At 34.3% G+C, this 22,557-nt stretch overlaps 1 protein-coding gene and 2 long non-coding RNA genes across 4 annotated transcripts in view; all 3 read right to left on the bottom strand.

The window, feature by feature from the left end:
- Window positions 1–22,557, bottom strand: part of LOC127851611 (discoidin domain-containing receptor 2-like) — a 232,970-nt gene that overhangs the window by 154,180 nt on the left and 56,233 nt on the right. The window lies entirely within an intron of this gene.
- On the bottom strand, window positions 5,189–7,207 carry LOC127851612 (uncharacterized). 2 transcript variants are annotated; one of them, XR_008035845.1, is made up of 4 exons: window positions 7,023–7,207; window positions 6,476–6,557; window positions 5,893–6,015; window positions 5,189–5,510 (listed from the first exon to the last, which is right to left on the bottom strand). It is a non-coding gene; the product is annotated as an uncharacterized LOC127851612 (long non-coding RNA). The 2 variants fall into 2 exon arrangements; XR_008035844.1 differs by lacking the exon at window positions 7,023–7,207 and adding an exon at window positions 6,781–6,859.
- On the bottom strand, window positions 13,167–13,862 carry LOC127851616 (uncharacterized). Its single transcript, XR_008035849.1, has 3 exons — window positions 13,703–13,862; window positions 13,424–13,550; window positions 13,167–13,272 (listed from the first exon to the last, which is right to left on the bottom strand). It is a non-coding gene; the product is annotated as an uncharacterized LOC127851616 (long non-coding RNA).

Below are 22,557 nucleotides of genomic sequence, written 5' to 3'. Positions count from 1 at the left end.
AATGTACCAAATTATGGCCATTTATGGTTTAAAAAATATGGACTCAAAAATTGTAAAAACTTATATAAAATGCCCTCTGAAATATATTTAAAACACAATCTCAAGTCTTAATATTGTTTTACAGCTACACTTGTTGTTAATTGCATGATAAACAACAACAATTTGTATTCTCCTGTTTTTAAATCTTTGTGAATATAACTATTATTATGTGTCATGCTAGAAAAATGGGTCAAGGGTTGCTTAACCAATTTATGCCTAGCGTCTAGAAAAAAGGCCTTTGCAAACAGCGCAGATCCTGATAAGACGCTGCATCATGTGGCGTCTCATCTGGATCTGCGCTGTTTGCTTAAAGGAATTTCTGTAAAAAATATTCTAAATAAAGAAATAAATATATCAGACATCCCTATTTTGGAAATAAGTTGATCCAATTTAAAAGGATGGGAGACTGTCCACTGGGCTTAAATGGGGTTAAACAAGAAATATCTTTAAAAAAGATATACGGCGTTGATAGTTCAATGAATGAGATCAAGGATAGCGAATGCCTTTTTTCTTTGCAGTTCTTAGCTGCATCACACGCAGTACGGGATGTTACGCGGAGTTTTCGCGGCTTATTTTACATTATTACATATTGCTGGTCATAAACCTATAGATACAAAACAGAAAACCAAAAGAAGAATGGAAGTGAAATTAAAACATACGAGTCAACCGGCCACACGAGAAGTATCCGTATTTATAGGCGCGTTCTTCGAACAAATCTGTTTCAGTGGTTTGTCGGGCATTGCTTTTTGATGCGATTATTAACAGTATCGATAATCATCGCGCTCATGCTTAATACATTGGTCAATATGGTGGAATAATTATTGTTAAATAAATCAAAAATAATATTTATCATTGTATTGTTGAAAACACGTTAAGAATCTACATATTTCTGGTCTAAAGAACATTCCAGGTCACCTAGTTCACGGATAGCGTATTTATTATATAACTATTATTTTACTGGCCGCGAAATCCGGTGATGACCTGTATATAAACTCTGACATTCATACACTGGCCGCGAATTGACCCGGGTTGAAATGCAATATATTAAAGTGAGGCCTCGCTTCCACTGCTCTTTATACTTTTACATTTTAACATGTTGACAAGAATATGGAAGTAAGTACTAAATATGAGAACATAGCCTTTAAATATAAACGCGTTGCGCTGGTAATTCTCTGAAAATAAAAGGTTAACGCACAAACTGTAATGATGTCGAGAATTGAGTGTAAAACTGTTCTATCTATTAAGCCTTTTCCTTAGAAATAAAATTGTTTCATGCAGAAAAACAGTGTTACAAAGACGCGGATATGTTTCCAATGTTCTGGTGGAATACTCAAATCAGCCAATGGAATAAATGAGGTGTATTCATTCGTACCTAGCCGCGGGAAATTTTATTTGAATTTTATTGGACACTTACAAAGGTCAGGAGAGGTGAAAAGCTGGCTTAAAACAGCTTACGCCGAAAAACTATAATTTCACCCCAAAGGACCAAAAACTTAGTTTATTTGGATGAAGAATGATTGAAGTCAACAATATTCAAAGAAGCAGTTTATGGCTTTCTTTGAAATAGAAGGTCATGTCAATCAAATACCACAGGCTATGGTATCTGAATCTGTTTAAGACAATTTAATCAGGAATTTAAAAAAAGTGTAGCAAGAAGATGTGTCTCACTAAGAGGGAGACTGGTTTCTTGAATTCCTCACATTTACAATACTGGACAGTTTGGTCAAAGAAATTGTTGAAGCCAGTCCAACCTGTTATCCGGCAAACCATTCAGATCAGCTGTTTCATCTTTTCATAGGGTTAAATTGGTTCTGGCATTATTTAATTAACAACATACATTTTCTCAAAATTGGTCATCTGACTTTCTTTTATCAAATAAACAATAATTACCTGTACAAGTAATGTAACTACCAAGTACAACCCCCTTCCCATTTTTGGGATGTTGTTGTTTCAGTTGTTTAAAAAAACACGCGTACTTTTACTATTTTTTTTCAAACTTCATACCCTGCATGCATTTCTTAACACCGAATATTGACAAAATTTAATTTTTTCACCATATTTGTTAAACACAGGACTCAATGAGACAAACCAGTGTAAACAGATTTTTTTTTAATACAAAAGCATTTCATTTAATGAATTCCAAAGGTGACACTGCAGTATTAGATGATAGAAGCAAAACTTAGCAGATTGTACTGGAAAAATATTCTTGTTTCATGCATAATAATCACAATCCGGGTATTGTTCGAGGACCACCAGTTTTCAGGAGGTGTTAAATGCAAGACGTAATAGGATAGTGTAGATATGCACAGTTGAGATTTAAACAAATTATGGGATTAGCTATTCAAATGTCAATCATAGCACAGTACCCTGGCGATCACCGTGTCAATCTTAACAATTGGAAAGCCTTGGTTTTTTACCCTATAGAATTCTTTGCCATGATTTGCAAAAAAAAATGTTTAAATGTGCAAAATCCGTACAATTAATTGTGGGCATTGAGATCACCATTTCACATTCTCAATTCTGCATTAAGTTTGTTTTCAAAATTTTGTCAAAATATCAGTGATTGACAAGTTGGGTCAAAGGGCTACATAGAAATTGAAAGAGCCCAAAGGTGATTTATTTAACTCAAATTACTTTAATGACAGTAAAATTGTTCTTTATGTCCCTTAAGTAAATTAGCTTTCATTGAATCACATGCTTCAACAGAGATTTAAAAACATATTTTTTTCAATAAATTTCACCAACTACCATAATTTTATTTCAGAAGATAATTGTTGCTGATTTAAGAGGATTTCGCTTTTAACATGTGACTCTAGTTATTTGAACAATTTTTAATAAGAAATCTTGGAAGTTAATGTGTGTTGTATTTTGTAAATGACATGATTCAGTGGCTGGATAATGTAACAAGTTAATTAATCCTTAAAGCTAAAACCAGTGCTTCAAAGTTTGCTTTGTTTTAAAATTAATGTAATTTATTGAGCATTTGATTTTAAGCAGTCCTTAATTGTCCAATTAGTCCTTTAATATACTGGACTGTATCACAACTAGGGTGAAAATATACTGTATCACAATGAGGGTGAAAATTTTACTGTATCACAATGAGGGTCAAACTTGAATAGGGTACTCAGAATACGACAGTTTCCCACTCAACCCTCATGATTATGTGCCCTAAAACTATTATGAAGTCAACTGTTGAATGTTTGAGTATCATGTTTTTTTGGCAAGGAGTCAGTGATTCTTGTTGAATTCCATCACCAGATTAATTCCCCCTGCTCATCTGTGCTAATTACATTATAGCAGAAGTGAATCAATCTTTCCTACATTGACAAGTGATACATTACTTTTAACTAAAGTTTCTTTCATTTATGAGCTTTCAAGATTAAAGCCGTTGTTTGCCAAAAGGGGCCCTATTAGTCTGCTATCCAGTGGACATTCTCATGAAGGGATTTCAGCTGCTAGGAAAGGCAGCTGGAACTGGAGCCCTAACTGGTCCTTTAAAAACAAAATGCATTAATTGATGATTCCTATTCTTTTTCTCCTTTTTAATTGGATAAAATAGATACATGAGATACAATTGTCTTGTTCATCACTTTTTTCAGTGCTCAAAAAATAACAAAACAAATAAAATAAAATGTATTCAAAATCCAGGATATCAATTGAAAAGGAAAAACATCATGATTTAAGTATAATTTAGCTCGGAATGACATAACTTTATTCAATCCTTGATATATAGAAGGTTAAAAAGACTTGGTAGTTTTATTGTAATCTTACTTACCATAATGTATGCATGTGTATAGGTAATTGGTTAGGTGTTAATTATCGTCACAGGATTTTGCCTCCTTGAATATGTGTCTAGTTGCCCGGGTAAATTGCTCAATGTAAAGGGACCAGTTAAAGACATTTGATCCTTGGAGGATGAAAGGGCTTACACAGATTCCAAATGCTAGTACTGAGACATACATATCATAAACATTATATTACGCTTTTCTGATTTACATTTCATACTTAATTGATCATTAGTTACTTCAGTTTGGTCAATGAATATATTCTTATAATGTTAATACTAGTTTGTGTCAACAGAATTATATCATTATTCAGCTGAAGACTTTTTTATTTTAGCGCAGTCCATGGCATCTAAAAACTAGTACATAAGAGAAGTTTTTTTATCGATCTTACGTATTCTCTCTGTGTTAAGCATAATACTTGTTTGAGACCCCTGTACGATTCATCATTTTAAATCTTGAATATTTCACATATTGTATGTAATTGAAAAACTCACCCAACTTGTTAAGGCAGCCTTAAAAGCTCATAATGAATTTTTGCAACCTTAATTTTACAACAATATTCGTTACAAAAAGACACTTCAAAATTCAATTTACAAAAATTAAAAAATGCAAAGTCATCCCATCGCTTTCATTGTATCTAATTAGGTGGAAAAATACTAAATAGGCAAAAGAACCGGACAAAATAATATGCAAATATGTACGCAAAGAGAGGAGAGAATTTGCATAAACTTAGCTGAAAGTTGTACACCTTAATTTTAAGATTCAAATGATAAGTAGATCAATGGTGAAGTGAGAAGAGTTTAAATAAAATTGCAGCTCCTTAAGTGATTTAAGGTTGGAAAAGAAGAGACCAAAACATCATTTTCAAAATATGCATTTAATTGAAAAACATATAAAATTATAATGTGGTAAAAATTGTATCCATTATTTAAATAAGTAGACAGTTTTAAATGTATCTTTGTATCAATGATAACATCTTTCTGAGTTTTTAAATTCTGCAAATCTGAGCATCTTTCCCCTGCGAAGATTGTTAGAACTGTTCTATAACATTTCTAGAATTGTACTGGAACTTAATGACTAGAAGTGTTCTGGAATCATCCTTAAAATGCTCTAGAACGATTTAGAACAGTTGTTGAACGTTAAATGAGAATAATTTCTAGAACAATTTGTTCTGAAACAGTTCTGAAGGTTTGTTCTAGAACAATTCTTGAACTAGCGTTCTAGAACTATTCCAGAATTTTTCTTGAATAAATTTCCAGAACTGTTATAGAATTGTTCTAGAAATTTTTCTCATTTAACGTTCAACAACTGTTCTAGAACAATTCTTGAACTATCGTTATAGAACTATTCCAGAATTTTTCTTGAATAAATTTCCAGAACTGTTATAGAATTGTTCTAGAATTTTTTTCTCATTTAACGTTCAACAACTGTTCCAGAATAATTCTAGAACATTTTCAGTATGATTACAGAACAGTTCTAGCCGGTGTGTTACAGTACAATTCTAGAAATGTTTAGAACAGTTTCGAAGGGTTGCTTCAAATAAGTCTGGAACAAATGTTCTAAAACAGTTCTGAAAATGTCCGTAAACAGTTCTTTTCAATCTCTTCGGAGGCATCTGATGGGATCAGGCTCTTCTGTGTACAAGCAACTTGTCACGAGGCTCTGTAGGTGTTTGAGCACTTTGCTCTGAAATCATTTAGATAACAAATGTAGTCACATCTTAAACTAAACAAGAAGTCTAAATGATCCAGCTGGACAGTATTACAAATATAGACATAACGTCTTTTTATTTAGTCAATATTGAGTGTACTTATTATCAAAGTATTAAAACAAATAATTACACATTTGATCACAACATTAGTATTTTCAAATTGAGAATGCTTCAATACAGCAAACCTTGTAAGTAAACTGGTGATGGATAACACAATTTGACATTCAGCACCAACTTAAATACGAACGCAATATATTCAAGACACTGTTGCAGGTTTTTATGATTTGAACGCATTAAATACTGGATTTTATATATTTCTAAGGGATTAAAATAAAAAGTATTAGACAACCAACATACTACTGAGATTTTGCTTTGCAGCATTGTTCGTCAGGTCAATATCTTCGGAGGCATCTGATGGGTTCATGCTCCTCTTTACAGGCAACTTATCACGAGGCTCTGTTGGTGTTTGATCACTGAACTCTAAAATCATTCATGAAATGTGTTGAAAACCAAACTTGAGCATTGTGTCATGCAATCATGAATACTTTGTTTTAGACCATCAAATTTCACATTTGGAAATTCTGGCTAGACTGAGTAGTTACTCATACAAACAATTAGCTAATGTTATCGAACGTTTGTTCATCAGATTTTTTTTTCAAATAAATTCACTCACCCCTGGCTAGTGAGTGAGTGTGAAATTGGATAACTGTGAACAATGTGTTCATGTTTCATTTATAACAGGGAAAAAATCATATATCTATAGGCAGTGTTGACCAACTGATAAAAAAAATACTTATAATAACACTTATTCAATGGAGGCAAATTGAATTTCTTGAGTCTCATTTAAGTGTCCAACTCACATTCATAAATATTAAAGCCTGTAATTTTGGACTGCCTGCCTGTCACTGAACTGTGAACATGCCTTGAAAATAATACCTACCTTGAGTTTTTTTCCTATCTTAAGTTGCCTCGAAAGCATGCTTAGGCGGTCGCTTTGCTTGCTTCAAGAGAAACCTCGTCATCTGTAATCAACAGTATATACAAATTTTAATATTATTATTATGAAATATATTTATTTACAAGATTATTTTTCGTTATCCGAAAATATGATTGCCCGAACCTGTACTATTTACAACAAATTGTTTAACAATGATCAGGAAGACCCCTTAACTTTAATATTGATTTATTTCAATACTTTGTGTTTTTTATCAATACACAGTGTTATAAACAGTAAGTGAAATATACTTGCTCTACGGCGATTGAAATATGGACATTTTTAGGGGACATTGTTAACCGAGACACCGCCTCGTCAAATAGGTCCGCGTTGAGCGAACTGAAATGTCATTTTGCGGTATTCTCCGACAGGAATTTATTAACATTAGTGACGAGGCGGGCTTAACGCTTTTAGTCATAAAAAAGTGTTCGCCCCATTCAAGAACCTTTTAGATTGGTACCAAAAAGTTTGGCTATCAAACGAATTTACTTACGATGGATTTCACTGATCACCGCATCGTATGTTTGTTTTTGGTAAGTGGCTTTGATGAGATCTCCCTCCTGGTAGTGAGCAACATCTATTTTGGGTGCGACTACATTTTGTGGTTCGATAAAGCTCATACGCGATTGAACAAGAAAATAACGTCTGCCATTTAAAAAAAGCGCGCTTATATGCACCCGACTGTTCTTCGTTAATGCTGCTCCGCTGACAGTCTACGTAAATAAAATAAAAACCAGTCAGCTCTGTTTTGTGAATTTTGGCCAATGAAATTATCTCTTACATTTGGGGTTAGGCTGGGTAGATTTTCAGAGACCCGTATGATGCGGTGCTGAAATAAGCTTTGGAATTTAATTTTCCAACTTAAAATTAATCCCTCCTTACTAAATTCATATCTTCATGTTAAGTTAAACGACACATCGAAAGGAAAACCATCTTCATGTATCGGAAAATGGTAAGTACCAGTGCTTGATATGTGATAAAGAATAATCAACCAGACAGAGAGTTCTTACGATGCTGTCCGGTAATCTTGCGCAGTTAAGGGTCAATTGTTTTAAAAACATGTTCTTTTATAAATTGGCAACATAATATCTAAATTTATTATGAAAATTATAAGTTCATGTGCTTATTAACACAGAAATATCTGATTAATTCAGTGAAGAATTGTCCGATTTGATTTCAAAACAAACATGACTCACCTCATTTTCAAACTATCACAGTGTCCGGTAATCTTGCGCACTTTGTATAAAGACCTCGTTTAGGCAAAATTGTAAACATATGGTGTCCAATTATTGACAAAAAACATTCCAGAAAAATATTTTAAAAATCAGTTTGCAAAACCATTGAAATTAAATGTGGATTTCTAGTGCAGTTTTTGTTCACTACAAATCAAAAAATATAAAATCACTAATAATAGTGGACAATTACAACAATGTAATAAAAAAGTACCGGTATGCGTGAAAAAAAACCCATAACAGGTTTGATACCACGATCATGCTTCCATAGTGTACAGAAAATATCAAAACTAGGCCATTGCGCATGCGGAGATCATACCAAATTGGTTTGACAGAATGGCGGGAAATGATTACTATGTCGTCTGATGCGATATATTTTCATGGCAAAAAATACCATAACTGATCGGATATTGTGCAATGGAATGCTTAATTACACATTGGATTTATGAATTCTTAATTTAAAGTATGAAAACGCTAAAGACTGCAGGGAATTTGTGATTCATTTTGAAGTTTTCGTAAGAAGGCCAGTGTTTACCATGTGTAGGGATGACGCAACCGGTGTTTAAATGTAATGATCGAATTTAATTTTGCATGGAATACGTAACTTTTAAATCCGTTAATTCTTTAAAATGTGAAATTCCATCTTTCATCACTAAAGAAAACCATTTGTCGTCTGCAAGATTCGCAAATGCGAAGTGCGCAAGATTAACGGACGCGCAAGATTACCGGACTTAACTGTACACTTCGAAACACGGGTTAAGTAAGTCAACCAGTATTGTGGGTCGAACACTATTCTTAATACAGCTGTTATTACAATTCATAAATGGTCCATTTGCTGAAGGGCGAGTATAAGGCAAATGGACGCATTTTTTTTCTGTTTTATAACTGGTTATCATTTTTTTAAACCACATAAACACCAATGCATATTTTTTGAAGATTACACTGCAAGTTAGGCAAGTGATTTCAGTATTTAACAATGCTCAATGTTTACATTGAAAGTCTCATTGCACGCAACTTCAGGCTGGGATTATAGACCTGTGATGCTCACTAAAATAACTTCTTGAGGCCCGGGAATAGTTTATTATGAGACTTTAATCTATCGATGACTACAAGAAGACGAGACTTGGCAAAACATTAAATAATCTAAAAATTTGTGAAATTAACATTAATAACATGCAAGAGTAAAATGACATTGGTCACCTTTACACCCATGTATTCTGGAATGCCTGACTGAATAAGGTTAATTACTGAAATTTTAACTTAAGAAAAGCATATTTCTAAAACATCATTACAGAAGAAAACACTTGGTTTACATAAAACGAAAAAAACAAGTGTTATTTTGTCCGAATTATGTTGCCTTCCAGAAGTAGTTACACACTTGGTAGTGTGGCTCACACATGAGGTAGAATGGCCGTGGTAACTACTTGGGAGGCAAAACAACTAGGGGAAAGGAAACTACTTGGGAGCAAAACAACCTGATACTGTACAGAATTTAATTTTGTTTGAACATGTTGATTTTTGTAAACCACAATCATTTGCTTGTGAATTAAGTTTCTGTAATTATAAACCTGTTAATGAGTTAAAGAGTTTATATTTGTTTCAAAATATACATTCATATGTCTTTTTTCCAGGTCCACTGAAGCATGTGAAGAAACTGTATTTTGATGATGAAACACTTCCAGTGCCACGTTCTACACACTATTGGAGACAGATTTAATGTAGAAAACTACACAAATATCTGAATAATGTTATGAAAAAGATGGATGAAATCCACCCATTACAGTTACCAGAAGCTCCTGTAGTTAGTCACCTAATTCCAGTTTAGTTCTCTGAGATTCTTGTGATGGTGAATGTTGAGGAACTCTGTGAAGTCCTAGTGTTTTAATTGACACAAGATTACATGCAAATTCAGAAGACACTAAGTATGCAGAATTCCGAACAGATACAGTAAAAAAAAAAAAATAATGTGTAATTTGGTGACAAATTATAGTCAGTTATATACATGTATATGTATGTGTGTAGCAGAAGATTTTGTAAGGACTTAAAGGAGAAGTACTTTTTGGTATTTCAGGGATTATTTTCTCCAGTTCTCCATAAAAGCTTATGTTTGGATACTCATTAGGAGTGCCTCGTAACGTTGTTTCTAGTGAGTACCCACATAATGTTTTAAGATTAGAAATAATACAAAGTATCCCAGACCTATCAACAAACACTCCTCCTTAACATTAGTCCTCTGTTTGTGTATGATATATATATATATCTCATGATATGACAGCAATATCTTGCAGACACCACAGCAAGCAAAGTTTCAATGTGAAAATTGTTTTGAAATATAATTTGAAAGAAGTCAAATTATCATTGTCTGAACTAGTTTATTTTAAATATGTAGAACAATTGTAGGACAATTGTAGACTTTGGTTCTAGACCTGTTCTATATGTGTTCTTATTCCCCACTAGAATGTTTGTAGAACTTACTGGTTCTTAAAGAGTTCTAAATGTGTTCTAGAACTACAGTTTAGAACATTTTTAGAAATTTCTTGAACTTATTTTGTTCTAGAAATGTTCTAAAAATGTTCTTGTATATTATTGGAACAGTTTCAGAACTAAGCCTTGTTCCACAAATGTCTGGAATTATTCTAGAAAACAGTTCTGGAACAATTCCAGAACATAAGTTCTAGAACGCGAATATGGAACATTCTAGAACTGTTCTTGATGTTCTAGAACAGTTCCAGAACCGTTCCAATTTCTAGAACAAATCTTCGCAGGGGTTATCACAAAAATTAAGTGGAATATCTGTTATCTACACTGACTGATAAAGTGAATTTTAAACATCATCATGTGTATTTAAGCACTTAAAGAGATACAATTTTATTTAAAATGCAGATTGGCATGCACACAGAAAAACATTTACAGATTTTTCAAGATCAAAGCGCTATGGTCTTCGCAAATCAGCAAATGATCGGAGTATAATTTCACGGACCTGAGTCTGACAGTATTTAATAATGTTTAAGGTTAAACAATTTACAATTAAAACTTAAACACATAAAAATGGTATTTGATAATTGTCCCCCTGTTTCTAAAAAAATTCCCTATTTTTTAAAGTGAGGGGAGAATTTCCCCCCTACTTTTGGATTTCTAGAATATACACTGACTGCATGTCTTGTGCCAATGCAATTACTTATACCTGTGAGAGGTGACATTGACACTGCATGTCTTGTTACAGTGCAATTATTTGTTACCTAGGTGACACTTACTAATGTGGAGAATTAATGTGATAAACACTGAACACTTGTCACCAGGGATTTGTAAAACATTTATGGTCAGTGTTAAAAATGACACTTAAAACTTGATAATTACCATTTTTTGTCTCTCTATGCATTAATAAAAAGATATGCTAAGTGTCTGAGCCTAACTTGAAACATGGGGGACTTAATTAGAGCACCACATTTTTTACTAGTTATGTGTTACAAAAACACTTAGTATTTATCTTGGAATCTTGAATAAGTTTGCCTTTTAAAAAGCGTGAGTTTTAAATGCCCATTTAGTGGATAGCCTCCACACATTATAAAGAGCAAACACTTTCCATTAGAGCAAGGTAAATAGGGCTTAATGCATGTGCGTAAAGTGTCGTCCCAGATTAGATTGTGCAGTCTGCACAGGCTAATAACGTACAACACTCTTGGTCTAAACTGGATTTACGCTCAGAAGAGGCTTCCTTCAAACAGAAAATACCTTAAAGGACGAAAGTGTCATTCCTGATTAGCATGTGTGGACTGCACAGGCTATTCTGGGACAACACTAAATGCACATATTTAAGCCCCATTCTCCCACAGTGGGGCTCATTTATGTTTATCATACATAAAAGACTAAGAGAATTGTATTTTAATCTCATCCTTTAATTTTATTGTGACCACAATTAATAATCAAGTGTTCAAGTGTAAAACTATCATATCTGCTAAAGAATTTTATAAGCAGATAGACCAGTTTCACACTGTGCCCTTGACATGCCGGCGCCTGAAGTCAGATAAGGTAAGACTTCCACCTCTTATAATCTCTCAACTATGTAGGAAATGTGCACCCTGGGAGAATGAACGTAATGACTTTAAATACCTTCATAGTGAAAATATTTGAGCCTTGCTCTGTGAAAAGGGAGTTTAATGCATGCAGACCCCCTTTTCAAAGAGCGCAACTCATTTACATGTCCAACATATTTGGGTTCACACCACAAAGTTACTTTGCATAACCAAACGAAATCATGTTTTCAAGAGTGAGACGTAATTACAACCCATCAGTTCATGAGGTGGTCACAGTCCATCATCCGGACAATGTTTATTTAATTTTCATTAGGTTTTTTAACTTTTCCTACAGCAAAACATACAATTATTGCATTGTAACCACAAATTTATGGCGTCTAACTGTGTAGACGAAATGACTTTTAAGAGGCTTGATAATAATTTAAGACTGGGGATATTTTTCTTAAATCTTTCTCACAGCAAGGCTGTCGCCAGTAAAAGGTTTGGTTTGTAAAAACAGCAAAAAACTTTGGAGTTGTGCCTTAAGAAGAGGTATCAACTAATGAGAGATAGATTTGTTGCCATTAATTATTAATATTGTCAACAAACAAGGAAAACAAGTAAGCTTCTGCTTGTGAAATGACTCCTCTTTGAGCTCTACATTGTCAATCTGCTGATGCACTAATATGGCTGCTGATTTTGCAATATTCTACTTTTGCAAATGATTTTCTAAGTTTCCGCCTTACCTACTGATTTTTCTAATAGGGCTGCTTTTGTTGCTAAATTTACAGTATGGCTGCTTTTGCTGCTGAGGTTACAATATGACTACTTTTGCTGCTGATTTTAAAATATGGCTGCTTTTTCAGCTAGTTTCAAAATAAGGCTGCCTTTGCTGATGATTTCACAATATGGCTGCTTTAGTTGCTGATTTAACAATATTACTGCTTTTGCTGCTGATTTTACAATATGGCTGCTTTTGCTGCTGATTTTTCAATATGTCTGCTTTTGCTGCTGATTTCAGAATCATTAGCTGCCTTGCTGATGATTTCAGAATATGGCTGCCTTTGCATATAATTTTAGAATATGGCTGCCTTTACATATAATTTAAGAATATGGCTGCCTTTGCATATAATTTTAGAATATGGCTGCCTTTGCTGCTGATTCCAGAATATGGCTGCCTTTGTTGATGATTGTACATCATCTTCTGCTTGACAATATCACAATACTCTGATTAATCAATATTTCAATCTGTAGCCAGCCTATTTATTTTGAAACACATTTTTTATTACAACAAGATGTGTTTGTGAAACACAATGTCCCCCTATATGACGTACGTTTGACACTGAAGGATGACCTTGACCCTTCACCACTCAAAATGTGCAGCTCCTTGAGAATACACACGCATTTCAAATATAAAATTGCTAGCTTCAATATTGCAGAAGTGACATTACATGAGCAATTTTGACCCATATATTTGACCTTGAAGGATGACCTTGACCTTTCACCACTCAAAATGTGCAGCTCCATGAGATACACATGCATGCCAATATCAAGTTGCTATCTTCAATATTGCAAAAGTATTCATAAAATAAGCGATTTGGGCCACATATATTTGACCTCTGACCTTGAAGGATGACCTTGACCTTGACCTTTCACCACTCAAAATGTGCAGCTCCATGAGATACACATGCATGCCAAATATCAAGTTGCTATCTTCAATATTGCAAAAGTATCCATAAAATAAGCGATTTGGGCCACATATATTTGACCTCTGACCTTGAAGGATGACTTTGACCTTGACATTTCACCACTCAAAATGTGCAGCTACATGAGATACACATGCATGCCAAATATGAAGTTGCTATCTTTAATATTGCAAAGGTATTCATAAAATGAGCGATTTTGGCCACATATATTTGACCTCTGACCTTGAAGGATGACCTTGACCTTGACCTTTCACCACTCAAAATGTGCAGCTTCATGAGATACACATGCATGCCAAATATGAAGTTGCTATCTTCAATATAGCAAAAGTTATTGCAAAATGTTAAAGTTGGCGCAAACCAACAGACCAACCAACAGACCAACCAACAGACAGGGCAAAAACAATATGTCCCCCACTACTATAGTGGGGGACATACAAATATATTTCCTGGTTTAAGATTTTAATGCTTGTTAATGACAGTATAATGGCTATTGGAATTGTTATCTGATTAAATAAAACACATGCCTGCTATTAGATAAACTTTGATTGCATTGACAATTATGTTCATGCTTTTCAAAACAAAAATGGTAACAAACGTTTTATTTTTCACAGAGGACAGATGTGTTTCACTCCATGTAAATAACTGCTCTCCTGTTTTTATAACCTTTTATCACTGCAAATGAGCAAGTTATGGCTATGTTTAATATGGTGAAAAAACTAAAACTGATGAATAAAACAATTAGGATGACATGTTGAATGTTTTTTGTGAAATAATGAGGCATTTGGAATAATCAGATGTTTTGAAGGAAATTTTGGAATCTTTCTCATCATGTTCATCATAATCATCATCATCATCAGCAGCAGCAGCAGCATCATTGCTGTCAATACATCAGTTATTTCTTTTTTAATTTTATTGTTGAACATTAAAAGTTTATAGTGTAATACATAACTTTTTAAATTACAATCATAAAATGGTTTCAAAGCCAAAGTCATAATAAAACCAAATATTAAAAGTCTCTACCCTTATGAGCATCATTCTAGGAAAAACGGGCTTAATACATGAGGGTAGAGTGTCGTCCAATCAGGGACCACACTTCCTGCCGTTATGGTATTTTATATGTTTGAAGGTAGTCTCCTCTTAGCAAAAATCCACTTTAAGGGGAAAAGGTTGTTGCTGATAAGCCTGTGCAAACTGCATAGGCTGATCTACGACATTACTTTATGCACATGTATTTAGCCCCATTTTCCCAGAGCATGGCTCAGATTGTTTCGCTTGGTGTGTAACAGTAGGGTATAAACAAGCCACAAAACTGACAAATCATTGTCTATCATTCAAGGACCATACATTTGTACTCAGATAAAACCACCAGCAACTACCCATGAATACAATTTTGAAATTTTCATTTTAATCACTACCTCGACGAGACACTGCGGAGGCTTGGGAGGACGACGTGTTGCCAGTTTACATACATTTGTAGCTAATTATGCGTCCCTTTTCCTTTCAGCTACCAGAAATTTATTCAAAGTTGTGCCTCACCAGTCTTGCATAGTATCGGGCGCATTCACAGTATGATCATTTTTGGCACATTACCACTTTTATATCACCTCTAAAGTGCGATGAAAAGCATCAATCGTGAAACCGTTAGAGGTCTACAACTTCACATTCACAAAATACTAATTTGCTTATTAAATTACGCCAAGTGAAGTGATAGAAGTACTAAAGGTTGTATTGCATTTTTCTAAAAGACATTCATTTCAAAATAAGTCGGATGTAAATCATAAATCCTGCCCCTTTTTGTAATTCTATCGGAAGGCGGTGGTACAAAAGCTTGTATTATTTAGCAACAAGGACAAATGAAAGCACTACACCTCGGTGTAATGAACACATCATTGAATGAAATTCGATGATTTATCTTTGAATTATCTCCTATACAGTCTATAAATGGCATCTTGAAAACAGCGTGATAGATGACTTCTTGATTTTAATTGGATATATTGAAAACTGATAGTTTAAAACAGGTGAATAAAAATATCAGACCCCCTAATCTGTGCATTTACAATTTGCAAATGACAGGGTTTAGCTTTCATAATAGAGCTATTGGGATGATATATAAATGTTTAATGAACAGTAAATGAGATTTTAAATACCTGTGCAGCTACTTAAGGTCACATGTTAAGGAAGAATTTAAATGTTTATTACTGAGATTAAGCTGCTATTATAGCAAATGAAAGGTATTTCAATTAACATATTGCTGAGCCCCCACCCATTTAAAAGACATAAGCTGCATTATGCGAAAATGGGTCTTATGACATATGCTGCATTTGGGAAGCCTAGTCAGGAGCTGTCCACTTTAAAGTCACATTAGGGATTGTGGTCTCATTAGTGGACAGGGTAGCTCTTGACCAGACAGCGTGAATGAGCATAAGACCCATTTTTACATGACAAAGCTAATATAGTACATGTACTATACAAATATTTTCTCCTTCTATGTGTCTTAAAGTGTCTCCTATGTTTTTATTTCAGACAATGTATGAACAACTGTCATTGTTTTAAAGCACAGGTGCTGATTTCTCAATATCTCTCTGTAGAATATAAACATCTTTTGTTATGACAATAAATCAAGAAGTATCAATCGTAAAGCAGGATAATTTTTAAATTAGCATTTCGGTAATAAAACACTATTTAATATTACAATTTTAACATTATTATTGCTCAGAATTGCAGTTTCATTCCTACATTTGGTACCACTCTGGGGCCTAGGGGCTTGGTAAAACATGTATTCACAGCTCTCAGTGAATGAATTGAACTCATAAATTCCATTGTTTCATACATTGTATTAAGAATGTTCACACAAATAAGTATGACTGTGAACTTAAACCAGAACAAATATCAGGATTTACCAGCAAACTATGGGCAACTTTTCTGTGATTACAATCGCATTATTACCTAATATAGTTGCGGATAATACTTATCCAGGTAGAAAGAGTTTAAGCTTTTATTTTATTTTATTTTATACCAACAAACTGATATGATTTTACTGTAATAGCACATCTGTGGAATTTAATTTGCATTTGATGTTTCCCCTGCGAAATGTTGTTCTGCAGTTCACGAATAATTCGTGAACAGTTCATGAACTGTTCGTGAACTGAGTTCATGTATTGTTCACGCATAGTTCGTGAACAGAAAATGAGCCATGTCTGTGAAAAGTTATTGAAATTTTAGTTCATGAACTGTTCATGAACACTAATGGCATGAAGTGTTCATGAAATATTCTTGAAACCTAATGGCATGAAGTGTTCATGAACTATTCTTGAACCCGTGTGGCATGAAGTGTTCATGAACTATTCTTGAACCATTATGGCATGAAGTGTTCATGAACTATTCATGAACATCAATGGCATGAAGTGTTCTTGATCAGTTCATGAACAACACAATTCTTGAAAAATTCTTCAGGGTTTTGCTGTTCACGAACAGTTCATGAACATTTTCCTTCTATTTTTCAATGGCTCATTTTCTGTTCACGAACTGTAAGTGAATAGTTCATGAACCATAGTTCTTCAAGAGTTCATGAACTGAGGTGGCATGAAGTGTTCATGAACTATTCATGAACAAGAATTTGTCAATTTATGCAAAGGTTATCATAAGTGTTACTAAAGCTCAACAAACAGGTCAGGGTAAGAAGAAACAAGTCTTGTATTAGCACTTAACATATTGATAGCAACATATAACAATAATTTAAATATAACACTAATAACTGAGATACAAGTGGTTTGATAATACTCTTTAAATTTCATATGACAACTTTGCACTATATGTTCATGAATAATTCATGTATTGAAAAGATTATGAATAGTCTCATTTTCAGTTCAAGAATCATTTACTAATCAATGGTTTCCCTGAAATGGTTACACTTACAGTGCCAAAGAACTTGAAATGGAACCAATGGCTGATCAGTTCAGCCGGTAATTTATTAAAGACTTACATTTTCAAATATAACATAAACCATGTGCCTTCCGTTTCAACTTCCTGTGCACACAATATTCTTTCTTTGTAAAAACAGCAATGCAATGTACATTGAGTTCTTGATATCATCTTAAACTGTTCTTGAAATAAGATGTCCTTAAAACGTTCTTAAACTTGTCTTTTAAGTCTTCCAAGAACAATGACAGATCCTTTTAAGAACATATTGGATTCTTAAAAAGTCCATCATACGTTCAAAAACATTGTGTAGACCTGTTTAAGAACATCAGAAGGAAACATGTTGTTCAAAAAAGTTCTTAAAGTGTTCAAGAATAGTTTAAGAATAATTCAAGAAAAGGAAAGGTCCTTAAAAAGTTATTGAAGTGTTCCTGAAGGCAGTTCTTGAACAGTTCTTTTACAAATGTTCTTAAAATTCTCTAGAACAGGTCAAGAACACTAACTTACAGTGGTGAAAGTACTATGCATATTCATACTAACTTCACAGGTTTCACAAATCTACAAGATTTGTATGCTAGACATTGCAATATAACTTTCAAAAATATGTATGAAACATCTAGCACAAAGGAATTCATGAATTATTCATGATGGATCCTTAAAGTCTGTCTCAGAAAAGTCATTAGAAATACTTGTGCATGAAATGTTCATCACTAAGTATTTATGGTTAGATGAAGAACTGTTCATGAACTTTGAAATGTTCAACAATAATTCATAAACAGTTCATGAACATGTCTTAAGAACAGTTCATGTCCAAAAGTTCATGAACCAAGCTAAGGAACTTTTCAGAACCGTTCATGAACAGTTCTTGATTGGCTTGAAGTGTTCATGAAATCATGAACAACATTTCGCCGGGGTTGTTATTATACACACCTGCAAGATGGAGCAATGCTGTAAACTCAGATCATCAAAAAGGCTCATCTATGAAACAGTGTATGAACAAGGATTTCAATACTAGATAACATATTCAAATGTGAAAGTCTGTTTTCTCATTCCTCTTTTGGTTTAATAGAGAAATTGAGAATACTGCCACAACAGTTGAAGAGAATGCCAAACATCAGTTGAAGTCAATGTCACAATTCAGTTGAAGAGATGAAGAGTCAATGTCCCATTTCAGTTGAAGAGTCAATGTCACAATTCAGTTGAAGAGCGTGCCACAATTCAGTTGAAGAGTCAATGTCACAATTCAGTTGAAGAGTCAATGTTACAATTCAGTTGAAGAGTCAATGTCTCAATTCAGTTAAAGAGTCAATGTCACAATTCAGTTGAAGAGTCAATGTCACAATTCAGTTGAAGAGTCAATGTCACAATTCAGTTGAAGAGTCAATGTCACAATTCAGTTGAAGAGTCAATGTCACAATTCAGTTGAAGAGTCAATGTCTCAATTCAGTTGAAGAGTCAATGTCACAATTCAGTTGAAGAGTCAATGTCACAATTCAGTTGAAGAGTCAATGTCTCAATTCAGTTAAAGAGTCAATGTCACAATTCAGTTGAAGAGTCAATGTCACAATTCAGTTGAAGAGTCAATGTCACAATTCAGTTGAAGAGTCAATGTCACAATTCAGTTGAAGAGTCAATGTCACAATTCAGTTGAAGAGCGCGCCACAATTCAGTTAAGAGTCAATGTCACAATTCAGTTGAAGATTCAATGTCACAATTCAGTTGAAGAGTCAATGTCACTATTCAGTTGAAGAGCATGCCACAATTTAGTTGAAGAGTCAATGCCACAATTCAGTTCAAGAGTCAATGTCACAATTCAGTTGAAGAGTTAATGTCACAATTCAGTTGAAGAGTCAATGTCTCAATTCAGTTAAAGAGTCAATGTCACAATTCAGTTGAAGAGTCAATGTCACAATTATCAGTTGAAGAGTAAATGTCCCAATTCAGTTGAAGAGTCAATGTCCCAATTCAGTTGAAGAGTCAATGTCCAAATACAGTTGAAGAGTCAATGTCACAATTCAGTTGAAGAGTCAATGTCGCAATTCAGTTGGAGAGTCAATGTCACAATTCCGTCCAAGTCAATGTCGCAATTCAATTGAAGAGTAAATGTCACAATTCAGTTGAAGAGTCAATGTCACAATTCAGTTGAAGAGTCATTGTCACAATTCAGTTGAAGAGTCAATGTCACAATTCAGTTGAATAGTCAATGTTGCAATTCAGTTGGAGAGTCAATGTCACAATTCCGTCGAAGTCAATGTCGCAATTCAGTTGAAGAGAAAATGTCACAATTCAGTTGAAGAGTGAATGTCACAATTCAGTTGAAGAAAGTACCTGACAACCGAGCCTCAAAGAACGTCCTTCCTTAGATCAAGAGAATTTAACATGTGCCTTTCAATGAATGTCAACAATGAATGTCACACTAAATTTCAGAGCTACACAAACAGTTTGGGACTGCACATGACTTACAATATGAGATCAACCTCCTCAACGTCATAACCCAGAAATTTATTGTTCTTCATGTATACCTGCTTCTGTTTTTTGCGGCAAACCTATGAAAGTCACAATAACTAACCATTTTGACACTTTCATATTTGTTGTTTATAGTGGAAATCTGCAACAGACCTTGGTTATTAGTTTTTTTTATGATTGCTTGAAATAAGAATGCTAAGATGGCAAAAAACTGAACGATTGAACATCGTAATCCTGTGTGTTTTTTTGGAAGGTGCAGAATATTCTGCCTCATTCTCAATCTCAAAATATATTTATGTTTTTCAAATGACTGCCTAAAATTCCCCATTGAAGGTTTCCGACCAAAATAAGTATACTAAAACAAGAGGGCCAAGATGGCCCTAGTTCGCTCACCTGAGAGGAGTCGGTTCATTCAATCTTTACCAAATGTCAAATTTGACCTAGATATTGTCCAGACAAACATCCTGATCAAGTTTCATCATTATTTCATCTCTGAGTCATGATAAATGTACCTATGAAGTTTCATGATCCTAGGTGTAAGCATTCTTGAGTTATCATCCGGAAATCATTTTTCTAAGTTGAGTCACCATGACCTTGACAGCCATTGTGTGAATATGTTTTTTGGCACTGTGACCTTGACCTTTGACCTAGTGACCTGAAAATCAATAGAGGTCATCTGCGAGTCATGATCAATGTATCTATGAAGTTTCATGATCCGAGGCATAAGTGTTCTTAAGTTATCATCCGGAAACCATTTTACTTTTTTGGGTCATCGTGACCTTGACCTTTGACCTAGTGACCTGAAAATCAATAGGGGTCATCTGCGAGTCATGATCAATGTACCTATGAAGTTTCATGATGCTTGGCATAAGCGCTTTGGTGGACGGACGGACCGACATGAGCAAAACAATATACCCCTCTTCTTCGAAAGGGGGGGGGGGCCTAATGAGAAAACTGCCCCCCTCCCAGCAGCCATGTTATTCAACTGACCGGAACCATTTTTTAACTTAACTCTCGTATCAAGGAAACAAATGTTCTGAGCAAATTTCATGAAAATTGGGCCAAAAATATGACCTCTACTGTGTTCACATGTTTTCACTATATACATATAGAGAAAAATGCCCCGCCCACTGTCGGCCATGTTTTTTCACCGATCCCAACCATTTTCAAACTCGTCCGAGATATCAATAAAACCAATGTTTCGACCACATTTCATGATGATTGGGCAAAAATTGTGACTTCTAGAGTGTTTACAAGGTTTCTCTTTAGCCAAATAGGGAAAACTGCCACTATATACATATAGAGAAAAATGCCCCGCCTACTGGCGGCCATGTTTTTTCACCGATCTCGTCCATTTTCGAACTCGTCCGAGACATCAATAAAACCAAAGTTTTGACCAACTTTCATGATGATTGGGCAAAAATTGTGACTTCTAGAGTGTTTACAAGGTTTCTCTATAGCCAAATTAGGAAAACTGCCCCGCCCACTGGCGGCCATGTTTTTCAACAGATCGGAACTACTTTTGAACTCAACCAAGATATCATTAAGACAAACATTTTGACAAAGTTACATGGAGATTGGGCATGAAATGTGACTTCTACAGTGTTAACAAGGTTTTTCTTTTTTTTTACCTAGTGACCTAGTTTTTGACCCGGCACAACCCAGTTTAGAACTCGGCCAAGATTTCATTGGGACAAAGCTTCTGACCAAGTTTCATGAAGATGGGACAAGAAATGTGGCCTCTAGAGTGTTTACAAGCATATGTTTACGGACGGACGGACATACGAGGGACAAAGACCGGTCACAAAAGCTCACCTGAGCAATCAGGTGAGCTAAAAAAATATTATTAAAATTGCAACATTTAGTTAATTTCCCTAAATCAGCTATTATGTCGTTGAACCTGAATAAAAAAACATTTGAAACACTTTTATTCTCAATTTGAAAGTATTTGCACAAAAAAGAGCACATCATGAATTTTCAGCTGACTGCACAGCCTAATCAGGAACAACACTTTACATTAGACATGCATGTGACTGCATTAAGCACCATTTTCCCAGAAATAGCCTCATATAATTATATGACTGTCATTTGTGACTTCACAAAATTCTTATTAAAAACACTGTGTAGACAGTCTTAAAAACTTTTATTGAACAATTTTCTGTCACATCAAAGCTGTTTTCAAAACTTTGCAATCATCTCAAAACTAAAATTTGGAAATCTTAGATTCATAGTCAATTACATGCGCTCACTGGTAAAGAAAGTGTAGCCCAATATATTCCTTTGTGCAATTGAATTGTTGCAAACACCAATTTCACTGGCTTTGATCCCTGCAATTAAATGTGAACAAATTAAGTTAGTAGGTCTACAGGTTGTGATTAAAGTGCCTCTTATTATTAACTTTCTGTTTGCATCTGCAACAATAAGATACTGTCTGAGAAACAAACAGATCTACATATATTTCATCAAATGGGTCTATTGCTAGATGTTGTTATGGGCGGCTTCATCTTTTTTGTTGTTCTTTTTACGTATGGGTATATTTACTTTGCATAGAAAATACATTATGGGCAAAATAAGCACTTAACTGTGCCATATTTTGTTTTACTGAATTAATTTTATTTAGACAAAACAAAGTTTTGTTGGAATAGGTCAGACTGAATCAAACATTACATGCAGACTACTGTCTCCAATCACAA

Source organism: Dreissena polymorpha, chromosome 11 (assembly GCF_020536995.1).
Source record: "Dreissena polymorpha isolate Duluth1 chromosome 11, UMN_Dpol_1.0, whole genome shotgun sequence".
NCBI classification, from domain to species: domain Eukaryota; kingdom Metazoa; phylum Mollusca; class Bivalvia; order Myida; family Dreissenidae; genus Dreissena; species Dreissena polymorpha.
The sequence above is the reverse complement of the archived record's forward strand: the minus strand, read 5'-3'. Positions and strand labels throughout refer to the sequence as shown.